The sequence below is a fragment of the Oncorhynchus nerka genome, linkage group LG27 (genome assembly GCF_034236695.1).
Source record: "Oncorhynchus nerka isolate Pitt River linkage group LG27, Oner_Uvic_2.0, whole genome shotgun sequence".
Classification (NCBI taxonomy): domain Eukaryota; kingdom Metazoa; phylum Chordata; class Actinopteri; order Salmoniformes; family Salmonidae; genus Oncorhynchus; species Oncorhynchus nerka.
In genome coordinates, this window is record NC_088422.1 from 5616308 (window position 1) to 5642855 (window position 26548).

The window sequence follows — 26548 nt, forward strand, 5'->3', positions numbered from 1 at the left end:
CAGAAGGTGTTATCCCCGCTTGTCATCTCGTTAGTCAGTATGTGTTATCCCCGCTTGTCATCTCGTTAGTCAGAAGGTGTTATCCCCGCTTGTCATCTCGTTAGTCAGAAGGTGTTATCCCCGCTTGTCATCTCGTTAGTCAGAAGGTGTTTCCCAGGTGATGTTTAAGAGCAGCTGGCCCAGTGCTCCAGGTGGTATGAGAGATGTTGATAAACCCAAACTGTCTGTCTTGTAATCTCCCCAGGTTTGGTTTTTGTTTTCTCCACTTATTTTCCCTACATATTATATGTTAGTGTGGGTTTTTGTTTTCGTTTGCCTTGTCTGAGGTAAATTTAGTAGGCACTCATGGTGGGTGTCATTTGGATCCCACTTTCTCTCGCCCCCCTGTGTCTTTCAAAATGTCGGGCGCACTGATCGGTTCCCTCCCCTCGTTAGTCAGTATGTGTCTTTTCAAAACACCTGATATTTTATTTTTGGGAGAAAACGTAACAAACCGTTTAAGCCTGATACACCAAAACTTTCACATGCTCAGGCTATCCTAAATTCAAATTATTTTACTTTTTAAAATAAACTATGAATTATAAAATATGCATTAAAATAAATAACTCAATAATAGTAACTGTTCAACTGCAAATTCTTTTACTTTTTTAAAATCAAAACTTTTAGTACTGTGTGTTGAAACCCAGGTTACCTGTCCAGAGGTGTGTGTGTGTGTGTGTGTGTGTGTGTGTGTGTGTGTGTGTGTGTGTGTGTGTGTGTGTGTGTGTGTGTGTGTGTGTGTGTGTGTGTGTGTGTGTGTGTGTGTGTGTGTGTGTGTGTGTGTGTGTGTGTGAACTAATGATTATGTGAGTTAATGCCATTTAGTACAGGTCATTACCTCTGGATAATGTAATGAGGAGGAAGCGTGTGTGTACACGCTTTGCGTGTACAGTAATCAACCCGAATCTCCAACTAAAACGCCTCCTGCCTTAATTAACTGGGGTTCCTGAATTACTCCTTGATGTTTACGTTGTGCCACGTGTTTCCGAAACTCAGCTTTAAGTCAAAAGCTGCAAAAAAAAAAAAAAGTGAAACTAAAATGTAAGTCTATGCATTCATTCTGTTAAAGGTTAAAGGTTAAGGTTTGGATTAAGGCTTAAAACTACAAAAACATCACGCAACCTTCCGATCCTGAGTTTGTGGCTTAAAACCCTCCCCCTCCCCCTCCCCCACCACCCCCATCCTCATCCACAACAAAAATAAATAGCAAGCCTGTTAGAAGATAACAGGCGCTCACGTTATTGCCCCTAAAGGACGGCATAGCTTCCACATTTGGGCCAGGTCCAAACGTGATCTGGTACCTGCAGAATCAGCATCTCCTGGCATAGTCCAAAAGATAATGGGGAAAAGTAGTAGTGGTGACTGTGTGTAGTGGCGACCAGATACAGAACATATCTGACCCTCATATTCTCATAAATATTTCACCCAAGCAAGGTTTTAATGTCTGCCATTTTTCTTGTGTACATTCCTGTAGTAGTGGAATGTGGAGAATATTTGCTTACTCCGAAGTGTTGAGTTATGATTTCATCACATAAGACTTTGAGGATTTCATAACAGAGCTTAACTTTTCAGACGGGGGGATTCCAACCTGAGTTAAGCACGCGGTTAAAAACAGTAACAGAGACATACTCCATCTTCTTTCCATTGTACACACGCGTCAATAGTCAAGCTCCAACTACTCCAGGAATTTTCATCTTGATCTTCTTAGCCCCAACTTCCACAGAAACTCCAGAAATCACACCCGTGATTGGTGCCCTGCAGTCACCTCTCTCTCTCCTTGATTCGGGTGAGGCACAAGGTAGTCACCGCTCTCTCTCCTGGATTCAGTTGAGGCACAAGGCAGTCACCTCTCTCTCTCTCTGTCCTGGATTCTGGTGAGGCACAAGGCAGTCACCTCTCTCTCTGTCTGTCCTGGATTCTGGTGAGGCACAAGGCAGTCACCTCTCTCTCCTGGATTCTGGTGAGGCATAAGGCAGTCACTTCTCTCTCTCTCTTTGATCCTGTTGCCATCACTTTCTTCACCATCTTGGCAACATCATTTGGATCTGCCAGGTACATCAAACAGCGCTCCTACTACAAACTGAAGTAGTTGAGAAATGAGCAGTAGGCTTTGCTAGACACTGGTTTAACTGTGAGGTTAGCTATCTCTTAGTGACTGTAGCCCAGCCAGTATTCTCATCACCTTCATTCTCATCTTTTCTGGCCCCGTCGGCAGGGTAGCCTAGTGGTTAGAGTGGAGGGGCGGCAGGGTAGTCTAGTGGTTAGAGTGTAGAGGCGGCAGGGTAGCCTAGTGGTTAGAGTGTAGAGGCGGCAGGGTAGCCTAGTGGTTAGAGCGTTGGACAAGTAACCGGAAGGTTGCAAGTTCAAGCCCCCGAGCTGACAAGGTACAAATCTGTCGTTCTGCCCCTGAACAGGCAGTTAATCCACTGTTCCTAGGCCTTCATTGAAAATAAGAATTTGTTCTTAACTGACTTGCCTAGTTAAATAAAGTTAATCTCTAGCTCCGAAAAACAAAGCTATTTTTTATGGATTTCTATTTTTTTAAATGCACTGCTGCTCCCCAAATAAAAACTCACAAAAAATATTTGGCTGCATTTGATCACACTTTAAAGCCCTGGTTGTAGGTGTGTTTGTGTATGTTCAGAGCTAAGGACCAAGGATGACATTCAGATGGCCTAAAGACACAACTACAAAGAAAAGGACAAGTTTTATTAGAAATTTCATAAATAAAAAAACAAAACAAATATTTGTATAATTTAAAATACTGCATATGAAGTTCAATATGGCCAAAAACTGGGAACAGACGTGATACCAAACAGGATAGTCAACCATTCGAACATGAAGGAGACAGAAAGAGTCTTTACAGCCATGCAAAACTTACTCCTGACAAAAATACATTTTCAGTTTGAGACACACACACAGTAGAAATGCTGGAGTTGTCTACAGTAGACACAGCATGGAAGAAAGCTGAGTGAAACATTATCCGTTACAAAACTATTTAAAAATGTTTTCCGTTGCGTGCCCTAATGAACGTAACCCTGGTAAGTAACAGAACTACAGTATATTATGGAACATAATGATTGACCTTATGGCTACTGTCAAACATACACACGTCACACCATCTGCACCTCCTGGTACGTCTGCTGTTTCTGTTGGGGTGGACAGCTATTTCTCTTGTACCTGGAACAGTAGGAGCAGCCAATGACACACAGACACACAAACACAGGACTGGTGGGAGGAGCTATAGGAGGATGGGCTCATTGTAATGGCTGGAACGGAATCATTGGAACGGAATCATTGGAACGGAATCATTGGAACGGAATCATTGGAACGGAATCATTGGAACGGAATCAAACATGTTCCATAAGTTTGATAACGTTCCGTCTCAGCCATTACAATGAGCCATCCAGTAGCTCCTCCCACTAGCTTCCTCTGACACAGATGCATGCTCTCTCTCCCCCCCACTGTCTCTCACCATCGGCAGAAGAAGTAGAAGGCTCCAGCGATGCCTATAAACAGAAGGCCCCCACATACCACCATCAGGATGACATGCTCTTCTTTCATTGGCTGAAACACCATCTCCAGATGAGCACACCTGGGCCCGTAGTAACCCCTCTCACACCTGGAGAGAGAGGGACATGAGTCACACACGCACACACTCCATCCCATTACTGAGCACCCCCACATTACAGAGCTCTATCACACACACACACACACACCAGGTAAACTACACCTTTATATGTGTGTGACAATAAATCATATAATATTTGTTCTCTCTTACTTGCAGTGGTGTTCGTTGAGATCCAGCAGTAAGAGACATTCTCCGTTGAGACAGTAGCTCTCCAGATTGGAGTCACATTTGTGGATCATCACCTTCTCCATGTGAGGACGGGACTGCTCCTGGTCTGGATAAAAACACCAATAACCAAACAAATATTTAGATAGTGTAGAGTTTTTAAAAAAATATGTCAGGTCAGTAGTAGCAGTCAAGGGTCTACCTGCTGTTGTTCCTGCCTCACAGTGGGAGCAGTGGGGGCTGGTTGGGGCTGGCTGTGTGGAGGAGAGGACATCTGTAGAATGTCCATCAGGCCAGACTAATAACAGACCTGTGTGTCAGAGAGAGAGAAAGAACAAACAAAATACCCTTTTAGCAAAGCAGTTGCACCCTCCGTCCTTCACATCGCCCCACGGGCCATGGCAGTTGTAGCCTCCGTCCTTCACATCACCCCACGGACCATGGCAGTTGTACCCTCCGTCCTTCACATCACCCCACGGGCCATGGCAGTTGTACCCTCCACACCACCCCACGGGCCATGGCAGTTGTACCCTCCACACCACCCCACGGGCCATGGCAGTTGTACCCACCACACCACGGGCCATGGCAGTTGTACCCTCCACACCACCCCACGGGCCATGGTAGTTGTACCCTCCACATCACCCCACGGGCCATGGCAGTTGTACCCTCCGTCCTTCACATCACCCCACGGGCCATGGTAGTTGTACCCTCCACACCACCCCACGGGCCATGGTAGTTGTACCCTCCACACCACCCCACGGGCCATGGCAGTTGTACCCTTCACATCACCCCACGGGCCATGGCAGTTGTACCCACCACACCACGGGCCATGGCAGTTGTAGCCTCCGTCCTTCACATCGCCCCACGGGCCATGGCAGTTGTACCCTCCACATCACCCCACGGGCCATGGCAGTTGTCTGATCTCTACTTAATGTCATCCTGAAACTCTTAACGGATTGAGTTGAATTAATGTTTTATTTTACCAGGCAGGCCAATTAAATAACTTACTGTTTACAATGATGGCCTGGCAATGACCGTTACTGTGCCCAGCCTGTCATTCTATCCACATGACGGAGGAGAGGAGTTGATTTTTGTGAAGGTGCCTGGCACAGACTGGCAGTGGTCAGCATGCCAAGCTCCATGCCAATCAGATGGGGTATTGGGTTGTCAAAAAAGGCCCCGGTGTTAACATGGATGCCAGTCTATTTCTGCCCTCTTGCCAACTCCTGATGAAATGGTCACGTTTAGCATGACAAGAGATCTAAACAGACTGGTACAGTGGCTACCCCCTGTACCCACCCTACCGACACGGCTCCGTTTGTCAACGCCTGAGACATGACTTAATGACGCAAGGTTAACGTCTCCATCCCCAAGGCACCAAATATGCAGGTTGGCATTCATTGGGATGACTCGTGTACTGAAGGTATCTCTGTAGATTGGTCACTAGCTGGCACTGCCACAAAGTCACATTATCTAATTTTAAATCTAATCTTAACCACATTGCCAACCCAAATGCCTAACCCTACATTTCTGATTTCATTCATTTTTAAGGATATGGAAGGGCATCCAATGAAAAACGCACTTGATTGGAAACGGATCATTTGACAAAAATGGGTAAGACATGTTAATTGTGTATATACACTCCTGTAATAAAAATGATTAAAAATCAGAATCCGTTGAACTCGGCATCTTTCTTCTCAAAGTCAAGTAGGACATAAAACAATAGAGTTAAGATAGAGTTAGGAGACATGACACGTAGTTCATCAACTACACTGAAAAAAACATCAACTACTCTTCCTGGGGATCCTCCGTCCTGTAGGGGTTCAGTCCACACCTGATTATACTAATTAGCTGCTCAACAAGACCTTAACTAGCTGAATCAGATATGCTAAATTAGGGTTGGACTGAACCCCCACAGGATGGTAGATCCCCAGGAAGAGGGTTGGACTGAACCCCTACAGGACAGTAGATCTCCAGGAAGAGGGTTGGACTGAACCCCCACAGGATGGTAGATCCCCAGGAAGAGGGTTGGACTGAACCCCCACAGGATGGTAGATCCCCAGGAAGAGGGTTGGACTGAACCCCCACAGGATGGTAGATCCCCAGGAAGAGGGTTGGACTGAACCCCCACAGGATGGTAGATCCCCAGGAAGAGGGTTGGACTGAACCCCCACAGGATGGTAGATCCCCAGGAAGAGGGTTGGACTGAACCCCCACAGGATGGTAGATCCCCAGGAAGAGGGTTGGACTGAACCCCTACAGGACGGTAGATCCCCAGGAAGAGGGTTGGACTGAACCCCTACAGGACAGTAGATCTCCAGGAAGAGGGTTGGACTGAACCCCTACAGGACGGTAGATCCCCAGGAAGAGGGTTGGACTGAACCCCTACAGGGCGGTAGATCCCCAGGAAGAGGGTTGGACTGAAAACCTACAGGACAGTAGATCTCCAGGAAGAGGGTTGGACTGAACCCCTACAGGGCGGTAGATCCCCAGGAAGAGGGTTGGACTGAACCCCTACAGGACGGTAGATCCCCAGGAAGAGGGTTGGACTGAACCCCTACAGGGCGGTAGATCCCCAGGAAGAGGGTTGGACTGAACCCCTACAGGGCGGTAGATCCCCAGGAAGAGGGTTGGACTGAACCCCTACAGGACGGTAGATTCCCAGGAAGAGGGTTGGACTGAACCCCTACAGGGCGGTAGATCCCCAGGAAGAGGGTTGGACTGAACCCCTACAGGGCGGTAGATCCCCAGGAAGAGGGTTGGACTGAACCCCTACAGGGCGGTAGATCCCCAGGAAGAGGGTTGGACTGAACCCCTACAGGACGGTAGATCCCCAGGAAGAGGGTTGGACTGAACCTACTGGACGGTAGATCCCCAGGAAGAGGGTTAGACAGCCCTGCCCTAGAGCTACAGTGGCAGTCAAAGGTTTGGACACACCTACTCATACAAGGGTTTCTTTACTTGTACTATTATAGAATAATAGTGAAGACATCAAAACTATGAAATAACACATATGGAAACATGTGGTAACAAAACAACAAAAGTGTTAAACAAATCAAAATAGATGTTATATTTGAGATTCTTCAAAGTAGCCACGCTTTGCCTTGACAGCTTTGCACACTTGGCATTCTCTCAACCAGCTTCATGAAGTAGTCACCTGGAATGCATTTCAATTAACAGGTGTGCCTAGTTAAAAAGTTAATTTGTGGAATTGCATTCCGTCTTAATGTGTTTGAGCCAGTCAGTTGTGTTGTGACAAGGTAGGGTTGGTATACAGAAGATAGCCCTATTTGGTAAAAGATCAGGTCCATATTATGGCAAGAACAGCTCAAATAGGCAAAGAGAAAGGACAGTCCATCATTACTCTAAGACATGAAGGTCAGTCAATGCAGAACATTTCAAGAACTTTGAAAGTTACTTCAAGTGCAGTCGCAAAAACCATCAAGCACTATGATGAAACTGGCTCTCATGAGGACCACCACAGGAAAGGAAGACCCAGAGTTACTTCTGCTGCATAGGATAAGTTCATTAGAGTTACCAGCCTCAGAAATTGCAGCCAAAATAAATGCTTCAGAGTTCAATTATCAGACACAGCTCAACATCAACTGTTCAGAGGAGACTGCGGGAATCAGGTCTTCATGGTAGAATTGCTACAAAGAAACCACTACTAAAGGACACCAATAAGAAGGAGAGACTTGCTTGGGCCAGAAAACACGAGCAATGGACATTAGACCGGGAAAATCTGTCCTTTGTTCTGAAGAGTCCAAAATTTAGATTTTTGGTTCCAACCGCTGTGTCTTTGTGAGACGCAGAGTAGGTGAACGGATGATCTCCATATGTGTGGTTCCACCGTGAAACATGGAGGAGGAGGTGTGATGGTGCTTTTCTGGTGACACGGTCTGTGATTTATTTAGAATTCAAGGCACACTTAACCAGCATGGCTACCACAGCATTCTGCAGTGATACACCATCCCATCTGGTTTGCACTTAGTGGGACTATCATTGGTTTTTCAACAGGACAATGACCCAACACACCTCCAGACTGTGTAAGAACTATATGACCAAAAAGGAGAGTGATGGAGTGCTGCATCAGATGACTTGGCCTCCACAATGACCCGACCTCAACCCAATTGAGATGGTTTGGGATGAGTTGGACCACAGAGTGAAGGAAAAGCAGCCAACAAGTGCTCAGCATATGTGGGAACTCCTTCAAGACTGTTGGAAAAGCATTCCAGGTTAAGCTGGTTGAGAGAATACAAAGTTGTCGTCAAGGCAAAGGGTGGCTACTTTGAAGAATCTAAAATATATTTTGATTTGTTTAACCGTTTACTACACGATTCCATAGTTTTGATGTCTTCACTATTATTCTACAATGTAGAAAATAGTAAAAGATAAAGAAAAACCCTTGAATGAGTAGGTGTCCCCAAACTTTTGACAGGTACTGTAGACAATTTTTGACTAGGCAGCTGGCCCATCTAGCGCAAAATGCTCAGTTCTGCCTCCAGGGCTAAATTCATGACTCTAAAACGTCAGCCTGCAACAAGAATAGAATACGCCTTCGTCAGACAGCCAGAAAGTATTGTAACCAGGTAACAAAATACAGTACCATAGTCGCTTAAACAATACAGGTAAATATTCCTCTACTCTCCCTGTAACCATGGCAGCCGACATGGGGCGGTAGGGTAGCCTAGTGGTTAGAGTGTTGGACTAGTAACCGGAAGGTTGCGAGTTCAAAACCCCCTGAGCTGACAAGGTACAAATCTGTTGTTCTGCCCCTGAACAGGCAGTTAACCCACTGTTCCTAGACCATCATTGGAAATAAGAATTTGTTCTTAACTGACTTGCCTGGTTAAATAAACATGTGTTTTTTCAAACAGCTGAGTTGATGAGCCCATTTGTCACACAATGGTTGAATCAACGTTGTTTCCACGTCATTTAAAATGAAAATACGGTTGAACCAACGTGGAATAGACATTGATTTGACTTAGGAGCCCCGTGGGTAGGTTTGTTATGACCAGAGAACACCGGAATAAATAAAAAATAATTTAAATCACTGAATTATTGCAATGTTTGTTTATGTGTAAATTAATCCCATAACGGGTGGGTTGCCAACTGGTGATTTGACAAGAAAATGTAATTACATTTACTAATTCAATTCATTCAAATGTATAATGTCAGGTAGAAAAAGTCATCAGAAGTCACATTGGGTAAAATGGAATAGTGTGGATGCACAAGCCTTCTTGTATGTATCATTTATGCAGCCAGTCCCTCCCCATATTTCCATTTGAGACAGGAATGTCTCAGAGAAGCCCTAGGTATGAGGAAGCACAATCACTTCTACAGTACACCATGCTCCGAGACGTGATGTATGTAGTCCCCTATGGCGTACATCCCTGCATTCATACAGGATTAGGCTATTTCAACTTTTCACACCTTTAAAAAAAAAAAATGGACGATGTCAATTGACGCTGTGAATATTTCTCTATGTCTATCCTTTTCTAAAAACAAGTCATTACAAATAAAGTGCGTAGCCAGTGAACATGTAATCACATAGGCTGAAGCGGTTTTTGTTTTCTGACGCGCGTAATGGCTCAAGTTCGCGCCTCTCTAAATGACATTGTACTTTTACACAGTCGCTTTATACTTGTCCATTTATCTGAGACTAAATGTAACTTTTAAAAATTAAACTGATGCCATTAACTCACCGAGAAATGAGAGCAGGATGGACGATTGTGTGTTCCTCATTGCTCTTTAGCGGTCGGAGATGGAGAGAGACCGCAGCAGAGAGGATGGGCCGCTTTTTAAGTGGGTCATGCAGGAAACCCTATCTGCGGGTAGACAGGTATGCACCTATCGCGGTGGACTACAGGCATTTCCGACCTGTCAAATAGATGTATTACCACGAAGGTTGTCTCGTATTGGCCTACGGGCTCAAAACCAGACTAACAACCACATTAGGCCTCTGCTGTTTCAGATGAAAAGACACTGTAAACAATTAGGTTAGGTTTAATACAGGGCGCGGACAGCCATCACGGACAACCTGCTTTGCTTTTATTCATTAACCCTTTACAAAAGGTTTTATTGGCCTCCAGCATCATGTACGGTAAAGAGGGCACTAAAAACTAGATCAAACGCTCTTAATGCCAAACCTGTAATTCAAAAAGGTCCTTTTAATTTACAAAGAACTGTCAAATCTGGATTATTGTGTTATGTTTTGATTACGAGGTTTGGTCTGGGAAGCAGGTGTTAGGATAGAAGAAGATGTAGAATCTTTATATTGTCCATTTGGCGAGATCATTGACTTAACAAATCCACCTGAAAGTCGACTGTCATTTTGAATGTTGAAGCGCCTCCTGTGCGTTTATGCTATGAGATTAACCCTTTATTGCACCGACTGCCGTTCAATCCCCTCTATCAGCCGTTATAACGTTTGCACCTTTTCCATAACATGGGGCTTGTGAAAGCAGCCTTTTCCTACACATAAGAGGATCCGGACAAGAAATCGTCTGTAAAACCGTGTGAGCTACAAACGAATATTTCACCAATATCGAAAGGGGAGACTCACGAGCGCGACAGTCGGTTGTTTGGCTCTATGACATCCATACGATTTATGGCAGTCGTCTGAACGCTTTGTAGCAGAAATCCTGATTTAGAAGAGGTCTTTTCACCAAATCGACTGTCCAGATCAAACCATGGGAGCTACAGACTAATATGTCACCCATAACAAAAGGGGATACGAACATGACGGTTTTCGTTGATCTGCTCTACACGGCAAACAAGCTTCAGGGGAGTCATCTGAATGTAACCCAGGACCCGGATGTACAAATTGCAAAAAGTGAATAGGGGGTAAAATGAGCCAAAAATAACGTGACAAAACATGGGTATTTCCCCCCTTGAGTTTTCTTATATCTCTCAGATAAGGGACAGACACTTCAAAATCTTGTTCCTTATGATAATCTGTTTTGACTTGTCTGTTTTGCCTTTTCTGGATGTGTTATTCAATGTGTTTCTATGGGCTATAGCAGTAAAGGCCAATTTTCGCCCCCCCCCCCCCCCCCCCCCAAAAAGTATATATTTTTGTATACCCATAGGGGGACTAAAATTGTAAATGCTAAATCATACATTTAATGACCATATTAAAACAATTCCATATGTTAGCTTAGTAGTTATTGTTATCTAAGGGCTTAGACCTACAGGCGTTTTTAAAGTATTTTAATTGAAATCTCTATAGCCTACTGTTTAACATCCAACTGCCCCCCAAAGCCTTTACTGTGTGTGTGTGTGTGTGTGTGTGTGTGTGTGTGTGAGAGAGACATTGTAAGCTAGCCTAATTCATGAACTGTGTACCCTCCAATATGTACCCTTCATTTTTCACTTAGTTTGCGACCAGATTAAGACGTCATAAAAAAAATATATATAATATATTTTAAAAAATATATCGTATTGATGTCTTTTCAACCAGGTTTTGCACACTGAGACTGGTTCTTTGGCCGTCCCTAACCCTTTTTGGTTCAAGGAACAACCATTTTTGGTTCCAGGTAGAACCCTTTTGAGATCCATGTGTAACCCTCTATGGAAAGGGTTCTACATGGAACCAAAAAGGGTTCTACATGGAACCAAAGCAGATTCTTCAAAGGGTTCTCCTATTTGGACAGCCAATGAACCTTTTTAGGTTCTTGATACTGTAGCACCTTCTTTTTCTGAGAGTGTAAGATTGGGCAGTCATGGGAAGCTGAATAGCATGTCTCCTGGAGAATCCAGTGTCAGTGAGAACAGATGCAGAGAAGAAACATTAACCTCTTCAACCTATGGGGGCGCTATGTCATTATTGGATTAAAAAAACGTGCCCGTTTTAAGCGCAATATTTTGTCACGAAAAGATGCTCGACTATGCATATAATTGCCAGCGTTGGGAAAAAAACACTCTGACGTTTTCAAAACTGCAAAGATATTATCTGTGAGTGCCCCAGAACTTATCTTACAGGCGAAACCAAGATGAAACTTCAAACAGGAAATGAGCAGGATTTTTGACGCTCTGTTTTACTAACGTCTCCTTATATGGCTGTGAATATGCTGTGAACGAGCTTATGCGCTCTGCCGTTCGTCCATGATGTCTGCAGCATTGTGACGTATTTGTAGGCATATCATTGGAAGATTGGCCATAAGAGACTACATTTGCCAGGGGAGCCGTCCGGTGTCCTTTGTCTAAGTCGGTGCGTAATTCCCAGTGGCAATCATTGTACCATGCGATACAGAAGGAGACTCATACTTCCAGGAATGATACATCATTGAAGAGATATGTGAAAAACACCTTGAGGATTGGTTCTAAACAACGGTTTGCCATGTTTCAGTCGATATTATGGAGTTAATTTGGGAAAAAGTTCGGCGTTTGGATAACTGAATTTTCGGGGTATTTTGGTAGCCAAACGTGACGCACCAAACGGACCGATTTCTCCTGCACAAAAAATCTTTCAGGAAAACTGAACATTTGCTATCTAACTGAGTCTCCTCATTGAAAACATCCGAAGTTCTTCAAAGGTAAATGATTTATTTAATGTTTTTGCTGGTTTTTGTGAAAATGTTGCCTGCTAATGCTAACGCTAAATGCTAACGCTAAATGCTAACGCTAAATGCTAACGCTAAATGCTAAATGCTAGTTTGCTATGGTAGAGAAGCATATTTTTGAAAATCTGAGATGACAGTGTTGTTAACAAAAGGCTAAGCTTGAGAGCTAGCATATTAATTTCATTTCATTTGCGATTTTCATGAATAGTTAACATTGCGTTATGGTATTGAGCTTGAGGCTATGATTACGCTACCGGATCCGGCATGGCTCGACGCAAGAATTTAATGAACATCCGCAAGGCTAGTGCAAACTAAGCTCTTACAACGCTGGCTATTAGGAATCACTACACATTGAAGATATCAAGATATCAAACAGAACACAAAAAAACAAACATTCAAGGATCCCCGATGAATCAAACATTTCACATCCATATTGGGGGGGAAACACGTTTCAAGAACTAGGCTTGCTTACAATGTCACACACACACACACACACACACACACACACACACACACACACACACACACACACACACACACACACACACACACACACACACACACATACACTCTCTCTCCTCTCCTCTCTCTCTTTCTCTCTGTCTCTCTTTCTCTTCTCTCTCTCTTTCTCTGTCTTCTCTTTCTCTTCTCTCTCTCTCTCTCTTTCTCTTCTCTCTCTCTCTCTCTTTCTCTTCTCTCTCTCTCTGTCTCTCTCTCTCTCTGTCTCTCTCTCTCTCTGTCTCCCTCTCTCTCTGTCTGTCTCCCTCTCTCTCTGTCTCTCTCTCTCTCTCTCTGTGTCTCTCTCTCTCTGTCTCTGTCTTCTCTCTCTCTCTCTCTCTCTCTCTGTCTCTCTCTCTGTCTCCGTCTTCTCTCTCTCTCTCTTTCTCTCTTTCTCTGTCTTCTCTCCTCTATCTCTCTCTCTGTCTCTCTCTCTCTCTCATACACACATTTACTGTCATTCACTAAACAGATATCAAAATGTCAAAACGTTAGCTGGCTAGCTATAACCAATGGCTACAACAGGTCAAAACGTTAGCTGGCTAGCTATAACCAATGGCTACAACAGGTCAAAATTAAAACTTACCATGTCCATGGAGGATTAGCCAGAGAGATAATGTTAGCTAGCTAAAATTAGCCCAGTTAGCCCAGTTAGCTAATGTTAGCTAGCTAGCAAATATTTTCTTGATGTTCTTCTCCCCAACAAACCACTGCACTACTTATAGAAAACAAGAATGCAGGAAAACAGGGACTACCACTTAGCAGTCAAATCTTTTCAAAGTTTTCTGTTAACTTCTTCGAGATAGGGGGCGCTCTTTTAATTTTTGGATAAAAAACGTTCCCGTTTTAAATAAGATATTTTGTCACGAAAAGATGCTCGACTATGCATGTAATTGACAGCTTTGGAAAGAAGAAACTCTGACGTTTCCAAAACTGCAAAGATATTATCTGTGAGTGCCCCAGAACTAATGCTACAGGCGAAACCAAGATGAAGTTTCATACAGGAAATGCCCCAGATTCTGAAGGCGCTGTGTTCCAATGTCTCCTTATATGGCTGTCAATGCGCCAGGAATGAGCCTGCCCTTTGTGTCGTTTCTCCAAGGTGTCTGCAGCATTGTGACATATTTGTAGGCATATCATTGGAAGATTGACCATAAGAGACTACATTTACCAGGTGTCCGCCCGGTGTCCTGTGTCGAAATTATTGCGTAATCTTTAGGTCCATGCGCCGTTCCATTTCTTCAGAAGAGAAAGTCAACTGCCACGATGGATTTATCGTCGATAGATATGTGAAAAACACCTTGAGGATTGATTCTAAACATCGGTTTGCCATGTTTCTGTCGATATTATGGAGTTAATTTGGAAAAAAGTTCGCGTTTTAATGACATAATTTTCGTTTTTTTTCTTACCCAAACGTGATGAAGAAAACGGAGCGATTTGTCAACACAAACAATATTTTTGTAAAAACTGAACATTTGCTATCTATCTGAGAGTCTCCTCATTGAAAACATCTGAAGTTCTTCAAAGGTAAATTATTTTATTTGAATGCTTTTCTGGTTTTTGTGAAAATGTTGCCTGCTGAATGCTAGGCTTAATGCTACGCTAAATGCTACGCTAGCTATCAATACTGTTACACAAATGCTTGTTTTGCTATGGTTGAGAAGCATATTTTGAAAATCTGAGATGACAGTGTTGTTAACAAAAGGCTAAGCTTGAGAGCTAGCATATTGATTTCATTTAATTTGTGATTTTCATGAATAGTTAACGTTGCGTTATGGTAATGAGCTTGAGGCTGTAGTCACGATCCCGGATCCGGGATGGCTCGACGCAAGAAGTTAACACTTCCTTTTAAGGGGTCCTTACTACAGTGTAATTCCACATGTAATTACACTGTAACAAGTATTAGAGTTACAATATAATAACAATATGTAACTGGTAGTAATTGTGGTCTGTAATTACAGAAGTGTAACAATGAATGTTTATTACCATGCTTGTTACGAATGGGCAGATTTCTACTAAATTCACCAACTTGTGTTTTTCTTTTTTCGCTTCTTCTCATCTGCATTCAATTGATTAACAACCTGTGAAAAAAGGTTTGGATAGCTTGTGGATGCGTTGCTTGTTCTGTGGGTCCTGTGGTTTTTGAGGCTGTAAACTCTTCCTAAGGCACACAGACATTCCAGTCTCTCACGTTAGAGAACAGAAGGGAGTTGGGCTGCTGCCTTATAATTTACGATGGGCGTGAGGTCATAGCCCCCCTTCTGTAACCTGATCCTCACAGGCCAGTCAGGACAAGGAATAAGGCGCTATTTCGAAGCATGTAATATTTGCCTAAGTACATCTAAGTGGGACAATAAACACACAATAGAGTACATGTAATATTTGCCTAAGTACATCTAAGTGGGACAATAAACACACAATAGAGTACATGTCATATTTGCCTAAGTACATCTAAGTGGGACAATAAACACACAATAGAGTACATGTCATATTTGCCTAAGTACATCTAAGTGGGACAATAAACACACAATAGAGTACATGTCATATTTGCCTAAGTACATCTAAGTGGGACAATAAACACACAATAGAGTACATATCATATTTGCCTAAGTACATCCAAGTGGGACAATAAACACACAATAGAGTACATGTCATATTTGCCTAAGTACATCTAAGTGGGACAATAAACACACAATAGAGTACATGTCATATTTGCCTAAGTACATCTAAGTGGGACAATAAACACACAATAGAGTACATGTCATATTTGCCTAAGTACATCCAAGTGGGACAATAAACACACAATAGAGTACATGTCATATTTGCACAAGTACAATGAAATTACTAGTTGTTACACAGGATGTATCTAGTTCAAATGAAGTGTGTCTTGATGAGGTGTAGTAACTTCAGTAATTATAGTGTACCTACAAAGTACGTTACAGATTCTGACAGATCTAATCGCTTCTGAAAACTGTAGTCCAATTTGGTTGAAAACCGTGGATGTAGCAACCGTGGATTATTCTCACACCTCCTGAGGTGAAAATACACCTCCCGAGGCGACATGTCACCTATCGGTGGCGACGCGCCGGCGTTCTTCTAATCGCTTCTGAAAACTGTAGTCCAATTTGGTTGAAAACCGTGGATGTAGCAACCGTGCTTCACCTCCTAAACAATGCTTTTTCTTTCTTTTCTTATTTTTTTACTTTGGAAAAGGGAGTCCACTCTAAATATTTTAGTTTTGAGAAAAGTTTATTGAGATCAAATGGTTCATTGATGAGAACATCTTCTGAATGTTTCATCTCCCTTCAACCCCCCCCCCGCCCCAACCACTGAGCTTCCTGTCCCCACCATCTTCTGAATGTTTCATCTCCCTTCAAACCCCCCAACCACTGAGCTTCCTGTCCCCACCATCTTCTGAATGTTTCATCTCCCTTCAAACCCCCCGCCCCAACCACTGAGCTTCCTGTCCCAACCATCTTCTGAATGTTTCATCTCCCTTCAAACCCCCCAACCACTGAGCTTCCTGTCCCCACCATCTTCTGAATGTTTCATCTCCCTTCAACCCCCCAACCACTGAGCTTCCTGTCCCCAACATCTCCTGAATGTTCCATCTCCCTTCAAACCCCCCAACCACTGAGCTTCCTGTCCCAACCATCTTCTGAATGTTTCATCTCCCTTCAAACCCCCCGCCCCAACCACTGAGCTTCCTGTCCCCAACATCTCCTGAATGTTCCATCTCCCTTCAAACCCCCCAACCACTGAGCTTCCTGTCCCAACCATCTTCTGAATGTTTCATCTCCCTTCAAACCCCCCCCCCCAACCACTGAGCTTCCTGTCCCAACCATCTTCTGAATGTTCCATCTCCCTTCAAACCCCCCGCCCCAACCACTGAGCTTCCTGTCCCAACCATCTTCTGAATGTTTCATCTCCCTTCAAACCCCCCGCCCCAACCACTGAGCTTCCTGTCCCCACCATCTCCTGAATGTTCCATCTCCCTTCAAACTCCCCCGCCCCAACCACTGAGCTTCCTGTCCCAACCATCTTCTGAATGTTTCATCTCGCTTCAAACCCCCCAACCACTGAGCTTCCTGTCCCCACCATCTTCTGAATGTTTCATCTCCCTTCAAACCCCCCAACCACTGAGCTTCCTGTCCCCACCATCTTCTGAATGTTTCATCTCCCTTCAAACCCCCCAACCACTGAGCTTCCTGTCCCCACCATCTTCTGAATGTTTCATCTCCCTTCAAACCCCCCGCCCCAACCACTGAGCTTCCTGTCCCCACCATCTTCTGAATGTTTCATCTCCCTTCAACCCCCCGCCCCCAACCACTGAGCTTCCTGTCCCAACCATCTTCTGAATGTTTCATCTCCCTTCAAACCCCCCCAACCACTGAGCTTCCTGTCCCCACCATCTCCTGAATGTTCCATCTCCCTTCAAACCCCCGCCCCAACCACTGAGCTTCCTGTCCCCACCATCTTCTGAATGTTTCATCTCCCTTCAACCCCCCCCGCCCCAACCACTGAGCTTCCTGTCCCAACCATCTTCTGAATGTTCCATCTCCCTTCAAACTCCCCCAACCACTGAGCTTCCTGTCCCCACCATCTCCTGAATGTTCCATCTCCCTTCAAACCCCCCGCCCCCCAACCACTGAGCTTCCTGTCCCCACCATCTCCTGAATGTTCCATCTCCCTTCAAACCCCCCGCCCAAACCACTGAGCTTCCTGTCCCCACCATCTCCTGAATGTTCCATCTCCCTTCAAACCCCCCCCCCCCAACCACTGAGCTTCCTGTCCCCACCATCTCCTGAATGTTCCATCTCCCTTCAAACCCCCCGCCCCAACCACTGAGCTTCCTGTCCCCACCATCTCCTGAATGTTCCATCTCGCTTCAAACCCCCCGCCCCAACCACTGAGCTTCCTGTCCCCACCATCTTCTGAATGTTCCATCTCCCTTCAAACCCCCCCGCCCCAACCACTGAGCTTCCTGTCCCCACCATCTCCTGAATGTTCCATCTCGCTTCAAACCCCCCCCAACCACTGAGCTTCCTGTCCCCACCATCTCCTGAATGTTCCATCTCGCTCCAAACCCCCCCCAACCACTGAGCTTCCTGTCCCCACCATCTCCTGAACGTTCCATCTCGCTCCAAACTCTCCCTGCTGCCAACCACTGAGCTTCCTGTCCCAACCATCTTCTGAATGCTCCATCTCGCTCCAAACTCCCCCCAACCACTGAGCTTCCTGTCCCAACCATCTTCTGAATGTTCCATCTCGCTCCAAACTCCCCCCCAACCACTGAGCTTCCTGTCCCAACCATCTTCTGAATGCTCCATCTCGCTCCAAACTCCCCCAACCACTGAGCTTCCTGTCCCAACCATCTTCTGAATGTTCCATCTCGCTCCAAACTCCCCCAACCACTGAGCTTCCTGTCCCAACCATCTTCTGAATATTCCATCTCGCTCCAAACTCCCCCAACCACTGAGCTTCCTGTCCCAACCATCTTCTGAATGTTCCATCTCGCTCCAAACTCCCCCAACCACTGAGCTTCCTGTCCCAACCATCTTCTGAATGTTCCATCTCGCTCCAAACTCCCCCAACCACTGAGCTTCCTGTCCCAACCATCTTCTGAATGTTCCATCTCGCTCCAAACTCTCCCCGCTGCCAACCACTGAGCTTCCTGTCCCAACCATCTTCTGAATGTTCCATCTCACTCCAAACTCCCCCCCAACCACTGAGCTTCCTGTCCCAACCATCTTCTGAATGTTCCATCTCGCTCCAAACTCCCCCAACCACTGAGCTTCCTGTCCCAACCATCTTCTGAATGTTCCATCTCGCTCCAAACTCTCCCCCCAACCTCTGAGCTTCCTGTCCCAACCATCTTCTGAATGTTCCATCTCGCTCCAAACTCTCCCCGCTGCCAACCACTAAGCTTCCTGTCCCAACCATCTTCTGAATGTTCCATCTCGCTCCAAACTCTCCCCCAAATCCATCTTCTGCTGCCAACCACTAAGCTTCCTGTCCCAACCATCTTCTGAATGTTCCATCTCGCTCCAAACTCTCCCCCCAACCACTGAGCTTCCTGTCCCAACCATCTTCTGAATGTTCCATCTCGCTCCAAACTCCCCCAACCACTGAGCTTCCTGTCCCAACCATCTTCTGAATGTTCCATCTCGCTCCAAACTCCCCCAACCACTGAGCTTCCTGTCCCAACCATCTTCTGAATGTTCCATCTCGCTCCAAACTCTCCCCCAACCACTGAGCTTCCTGTCCCAACCATCTTCTGAATGTTCCATCTCGCTCCAAACTCTCCCCCACCCCCCAACCACTGAGCTTCCTGTCCCAACCATCTTCTGAATGTTCCATCTCGCTCCAAACCCCCCAACCACTGAGCTTCCTGTCCCAACCATCTTCTGAATGTTCCATCTCGCTCCAAACTCCCCCAACCACTGAGCTTCCTGTCCCAACCATCTTCTGAATGTTCCACCTCGCTCCAAACTCCCCCCCAACCACTGAGCTTCCTGTCCCAACCATCTTCTGAATGTTCCATCTCGCTCCAACCCCCCAACCACTGAGCTTCCTGTCCCAACCATCTTCTGAATGTTCCATCTCGCTCCAAACCCCCCAACCACTGAGCTTCCTGTCCCAACCATCTTCTGAATGTTCCATCTCGCTCCAAACTCACCCCCCAACCACTGAGCTTCCTGTCTCAACCATCTTCTGAATGTTCCATCTCGCTCCAAACTCTCCCCCAACCACTGAGCTTCCTGTCCCAACCATCTTCTGAATGTTCCACCTCGCTCCAAACTCCCCCCCAACCACTGAGCTTCCTGTCCCAACCATCTTCTGAATGTTCCATCTCGCTCCAAACCCCCTCCCCCCAACCACTGAGCTTCCTGTCCCAACCATCTTCTGAATGTTCCATCTCGCTCCAAACTCCCCCCGCCAACCACTGAGCTTCCTGTCCCAACCATCTTCTGAATGTTCCATCTCGCTCCAAACTCTCCCCCCCAACCACTGAGCTTCCTGTCCCAACCATCTTCTGAATGTTCCATCTCGCTCCAAACTCTCCCCCACCCCCCAACCACTGAGCTTCCTGTCCCAACCATCTTCTGAATGTTCCATCTCGCTCCAAACCCCCCCCAACCACTGAGCTTCCTGTCCCAACCATCTTCTGAATGTTCCATCTCGCTCCAAACCCCCCCAACCACTGAGCTTCCTGTCCCAACCATCTTCTGAATGTTCCATCTCGCTCCAAACTCTCCCCCCCAACCACTGAGCTTCCTGTCCCAACCATCTTCTGAATGTTCCATCTCGCTCCAAACTCTCCCCCAACCACTGAGCTTCCTGTCCCAACCATCTTCTGAATGTTCCATCTCGCTCCAAACTCTCCCCCCCACCCCCCAACCACTGAGCTTCCTGTCCCAACCATCTTCTGAATGTTCCATCTCGCTCCAAACCCCCCCCAACCACTGAGCTTCCTGTCCCAACCATCTTCTGAATGTTCCATCTCGCTCCAAACCCCCCAACCACTGAGCTTCCTGTCCCAACCATCTTCTGAATGTTCCATCTCGCTCCAAACTCCCCCAACCACTGAGCTTCCTGTCCCAACCATCTTCTGAAAGTTCCATCTCGCTCCAAACTCCCCCCCAACCACTGAGCTTCCTGTCTCAACCATCTTCTGAATGTTCCATCTCGCTCCAAACTCTCCCCGCTACCAACCACTGAGCTTCCTGTCCCAACCATCTTCTGAATGTTCCATCTCGCTCCAAACTCCCCCAACCACTGAGCTTCCTGTCCCAACCATCTTCTGAATGTTCCATCTTGCTCCAAACTCTCCCCCCCAACCACTGAGCTTCCTGTCCCAACCATCTTCTGAATGTTCCATCTCGCTCCAAACTCTCCCCCACCCCCCAACCACTGAGCTTCCTGTCCCAACCATCTTCTGAATGTTCCATCTCGCTCCAAACCCCCCCCAACCACTGAGCTTCCTGTCCCAACCATCTTCTGAATGTTCCATCTCGCTCCAAACTCCCCCCCAACCACTGAGCTTCCTGTCCCAACCATCTTCTGAATGTTCCATCTCGCTCCAAACTCCCCCCCAACCGCTGAGCTTCCTGTCCCAACCATCTTCTGAATGTTCCATCTCGCTCCAAACTCCCCCCCAACCACTGAGCTTCCTGTCCCAACCATCTTCTGAATGTTCCATCTCGCTCCAAACTCCCCCCCCCCCCAACCACTGAGCTTCCTGTCTCAACCATCTTCTGAATGTTCCATCTCGCTCCAAACTCTCCCCGCTACCAACCACTGAGCTTCCTGTCTCAACCATCTTCTGAATGTTCCATCTCACTCCAAACTCTCCCCGCTACCAACCACTGAGCTTCCTGTCCCAACCATCTTCTGAATGTTCCATCTCGCTCCAAACTCCCCCAACCGCTGAGCTTCCTGTCCCCGCCATATTTGGCGAGGACAGTAAACCAGATGCTTGACATGTATTCTTCCGGTGGAACATCTGGGCCATTTGTTCTACAGTGCATTCGGGGAAAGTCTTCACTTCTTCCATTACAGACTTATTCTGAAATGGATTAAATTAATAATTTTCCTCATCAGTCTACACACAATACAAAATAATGACAAAGTCGGAAAAACTGTTATTTATTTATTATTTTAGACATTTTTGTTAAATGTATGATGAGAAAATGATGAGAAAATATGTTTAAAAACACTTTTTTTTTTATCCAGATCTTAGAATATTTATATTTATTTATATATATATATATATATATTTATATATATTTGCATGAAAATCTGTTGCCAAGTGTATAGAAACGATAGCCCTAAAGACTCTGGCAAGTGTCCAGCGTCACTTTGATTTGACCTGCATACCATGGTTCACCAGCAGTCCCAAACATCTAAAGAGTAAGCTACCAGCCAAAACAAGCTAGTAAGAATTGTACTTAAACTCCCCCCTCACACTCATCTGGAGGTCGAGCATTTTAAGCAGCTAGTCTGGCAATCTGTGGAATAAAACCATCTTGGTCTGGGCCACAGAATCAGCACGGACTCGGCCCCCAGATACCCATCTAACTTTTACATTTCTTACCAGAGCCAGAGACTCAAATATTGACCGTAAAAAAAAATATATGAGTCTATCTGGTAAGAACAGATGTGTATATACGGTATACCGGCCCTGTTGAGTGGAACAAACTACCACAGAAACTCCAAAGCCACACCAACCACTTTTAAAAAGAATGTCAAAAGCTGGCTAATGTGTGAGCAGTAGAAATTGATTTTTGTCCATCTCTGTAATGTGTCTCTGTAATGTGTCTCTGTAATGTGTCTCTGTAATGTGTCTCTGTAATTGTCACGAGTGGCGCTCGGCGGTCGTCATCACCGGCCTATTAGCTGCCACTGATTGTCTTTCCTCCCCCTCCTTGTATGTTTATTGGTAGCACCTGTTTAGGTATGATTAGTTTGTCTTTATTAGACAGCCGGCCCGCCTGGTTGTTGTGCGGGATTATTTCAGTGTAACCTTCGGCTCTGTTGTAGAGGTACGTGTTAGTGCCTGGTCGTGACTTTTCCGTTGTACATTTTCATTCCCTGTGTTTGGGGTCGTTACTATTGTGAGTACCCTGTGGTGCGTTGGTGCAATTAAAGACGCACAGCATTGCACTCTCTGTCTCCTGCGTCTGACTCCACACCCACGACACCCGCAGCATTACAGAATCCCGCACCTAAATCAAATTGAATGGAGTCAGCAGGAGCAGCAGCCAACCCTCTCCCATCGATGGAGGAACGGGTTCTCCACCACACCACCGTTCTCCATCGGATCCGCGATGGATCAAGTAATGGAGAGAATGGACCGATGGGAGAGGAGTGGTCTCCTCTCTCCACCTTCGGCACCCACGGCTCCGGACTCCCCATCACTCGACTCCAGCACCCACCGTCTGACGCTACCGAGGGCTTATGATGGAGCGGCGTCGGGTTGCCAGGGGTTTCTGCTTCAGCTGGAGCTATACCTGGCCACCGTTAGACCCACTCCCTCAGGAGCGGAGAGGGTGAGTGTCCTCATCTCCTGCCTCACGGGTCGTGCTCTGGAGTGGGCGAACGCAGTCTGGAATGGCCCAGACTCAGCGCGGGAGCACTACCCAGAGTTTTCCCTCCGCTTCCGTGCCGTGTTTGATCACCCTCTAGACGGCCGAGCGGTGGGAGAACGACTTTTTCATCTCAGGCAGGAGAGGAGGAGCGCCCAGGATTACGCGCTGGAGTTCCGGACCTTGGCAGCCGGATCTGGGTGGAACGACAGGGCCCTTATGGACCACTACAGGTGTAGTCTCCGAGAGGACGTCCGCCGGGAGTTAGCGTGTCGGGACACCACTCTGTCACTGGATCAGCTGATTGACATGTCCATTCGACTGGACAATCTGCTGGCTGCCCGCGGGCGTTCAGAGAGGGTCCTGTGCGTTCCACCACCCAGCCCCTCCGCTCCCATTCCGATGGAGTTGGGAGGGGCTGCGCCGAGGGGTACCGGAGGAGGAGGCCTTCCCTGCACCAACTGTGGTCGGAGAGGACACACGTCTGATCGGTGCTGGGGGGGTCCGTCTGGGAGTAGAGATGGCAGGCGGAACGCTTCTCGATCATCCCAGGTGAGTCTGCATCAAACTCACCCAGAACCCCCTGTTGGCCACATGTTTGTCTTAACCTTTTTTCTTCATTTTTTTCCCTCTTCCCAGCATAGGGCGCTAGTCGATTCAGGCGCAGCTGGGAACTTTATGGATCGCGGACTCGCCCTTAAATTAGGGGTTCCGCTGGTGCCGATAGATTCTCCTTTCCCCGTGCACTCCCTAGATAGCCGGCCATTAGGGTCAGGGATGGTCAGGGAGACCACGGTCCCACTGGACATGGTGACGCAGGGGAATCATAGGGAGCGTATCAGTTTTTTTATTATTGATTCGCCTGCGTTTCCAGTGGTGCTGGGGACTCCCTGGCTGGCCCGGCACAATCTTAAAATTTCGTGGAAACAGGGGGTTCTCCAGGGGTGGTCAGAGGAGTGTTCTGGAAGGTGTTTGGGAGTTTCCATCGGTGCTACGTCGGTGGAGAGTCCAGACCAGGGTTCCACGGTGTGCATTCCCCCGAGTATGCCGATTTGGCAATCGCTTTCAGTAAAGTGAAAGCGACTAAATTTCCACCTTATCGACCGGGAAGGGATTGTACGATAGATCTCCAGGTAGACGCTGCGCTTCCCAAGAGTCACGTGTACCCGCTGTCCCAGGAGGAGACGTTGGCAATGGAGACATATGTCACGGAGTCGCTGGGACAGGGGTACATTTCGGCCCTCCATTTCACCCGTCTCCTCGAGTTTCTTTTTTGTGAGGAAAAAGGAGGGAGGTTTGCGTCCGTGTATTGATTATAGAGGTCTAAACGCCATCACAGTGGGGTATAGTTACCCTCTACCTCTCATCGCTACGGCGGTGGAATCATTCCACGGAGCGCAGTTCTTCACAAAACTGGATCTCAGGAGCGCGTATAGTCTGGTGCGTATTCGGAAGGGAGACGAGTGGAAAACCGCATTTAGTACCACATCAGGCCACTATGAGTACCTCGTCATGCCGTATGGGTTAAAAAATGCTCCAGCCGTTTTTCAATCCTTTGTAGACGAGATTCTCAGGGACCTGTGCGGGCAGGGAGTGGTTGTTTATATCGATGACATTCTGATCTACTCGGCCACTTACACCGCGCATGTGTCTCTGGTGCGCAAGGTGCTTGGTAGACTGCTGGAGCATGACCTATACGTCAAGGCTGAGAAATGCGTGTTCTCTAAACGAGCCGTCTTTTTTCTGGGATATCGCATTTCCACCTCGGGGGTAGTGATGGAGGGCGACCCCATTAGGGCCGTGCGTAATTGGCCGACTCCAACCACGGTAAAGGAGGTGCAGCGGTTTTTGGGTTTTGCCAACTACTACCGGAGGTTTATCCGGGGTTTTGGCCAGATAGCGGCTCCCATTACCTCACTGCTGAAGGGGGGCCCGGTGCGGTTGCAGTGGTCAGCAGAGGCGAACGGAGCGTTCAACAAGTTGAAGGCGCTGTTCACTGATGCGCCCGTGTTGGCGCATCCGGACCCCTCTCTAGCATTCATAGTGGAGGTGGACGCGTCCGAGGCTGGGGTGGGTGCCGTGCTATCGCAGCGCTCGGGTACGCCACCAAAACTCCGCCCCTGCGCTTTCTTCTCAAGGAAGCTCAGCCCAGCGGAGCGTAACTATGATGTGGGGGACCGGGAGTTGCTAGCGGTGGTTAGAGCTTTGAAGGTGTGGAGACACTGGCTTGAGGGGGCTAAGCACCCTTTTCTCATCTGGACCGACCACCAGAACCTGGAGTATATTCGGGCAGCTAGGAGACTTAACCCACGTCCGGCAAGGTGGGCCATATTCTTCACCCGGTTCCGGTTTACTTTGTCTTATAGACCGGGCTCCCAGAACGTAAAGGCTGACGCACTGTCCCGCCTTTACGACACGGAGGATGGGTCCACCGAACCTGCTCCCATCCTTCCCGCCTCAAAGCTGGTAGCACCAGTGGTATGGGAGGTGGACTCGGATATCGAGCGGGCGTTACGGGCTGAACCCGCTCCTCCTCAGTGTCCAGCGGGGCGAAGGTACGTGCCGCTTGGTGTTCGGGACAAGCTGATTCGGTGGGCTCATGTCCTACCCTCCTCGGGTCACCCTGGGGTGACGAGGACAGTGGGGAGCCTTCAGGGGAGGTATTGGTGGCCTACTTTGGCTAAGGACGTTAAGGGTTATGTCTCCTCCTGTTCAGTGTGCGCTCAGAGTAAGGCTCCTAGGCACCTTCCTAGAGGGAAGTTACAACCCCTCCCCATTCCACAGCGGCCATGGTCACATCTGTCCATAGATTTCCTGACCGATCTTCCGCCGTCTCAGGGGAAAACCACGGTTCTTGTGATTGTGGATCGGTTCTCTAAGTCCTGCCGTCTCCTCCCGTTGCCCGGTATCCCTACAGCCCTACAGACTGCGGAGGCGTTATTCACCCATGTCTTTCGGCACTACGGGGTGCCGGAGGACATCGTTTCTGATCGGGGCCCCCAATTCACGTCTCGGGTATGGAGAGCGTTCATGGAACGCTTGGGGCTCTCTGTCAGCCTGACCTCCGGTTATCACCCCGAGAGTAATGGGCAGGTGGAGAGAGTGAACCAGGAGGTGGGTAGGTTTCTGCGGTCGTATTGCCAGGATCGGCCAGGGGAGTGGGCACGCTACATTCCTGGGCTGAAATGGCTCAGAACTCACTACGCCACTCCTCTACTAACGTGTCCCCTTTTCAGTGTGTGTTGGGGTACCAGCCGGTCCTGGCACCATGGCATCCGAGCCAGACCGAGGCTCCTGCGGTGGAGGAATGGGTACAGCGCTCCAAGGAGACCTGGAGGGCCGTCCAGGAATCTCTACAACAAGCGAGTGGACGGCAGAAGAGGAGTGCTGACCGCCACCGCAGTGAGGCCCCCGTGTTTGTACCGGGGACAGGGTCTGGCTCTCGACCCGAAACCTACCTCTCCGCTTGCCCTGCCGGAAGCTGGGTCCGCAGTGTGTAGGGCCCTTTAAAGTCCTGAGGAGGATAAACGAGGTGTGTTATCGATTACAACTCCCTTCCTATT

General features: G+C 47.3%; 1 pseudogene; it reads right to left on the bottom strand.

The window, feature by feature from the left end:
- Positions 1–2727: 2727 nt before the first annotated feature.
- On the bottom strand, positions 2728–9649 carry LOC115126065 (proepiregulin-like; annotated as a pseudogene).
- Between the last annotated feature and the right edge of the window lie 16899 nt (positions 9650–26548).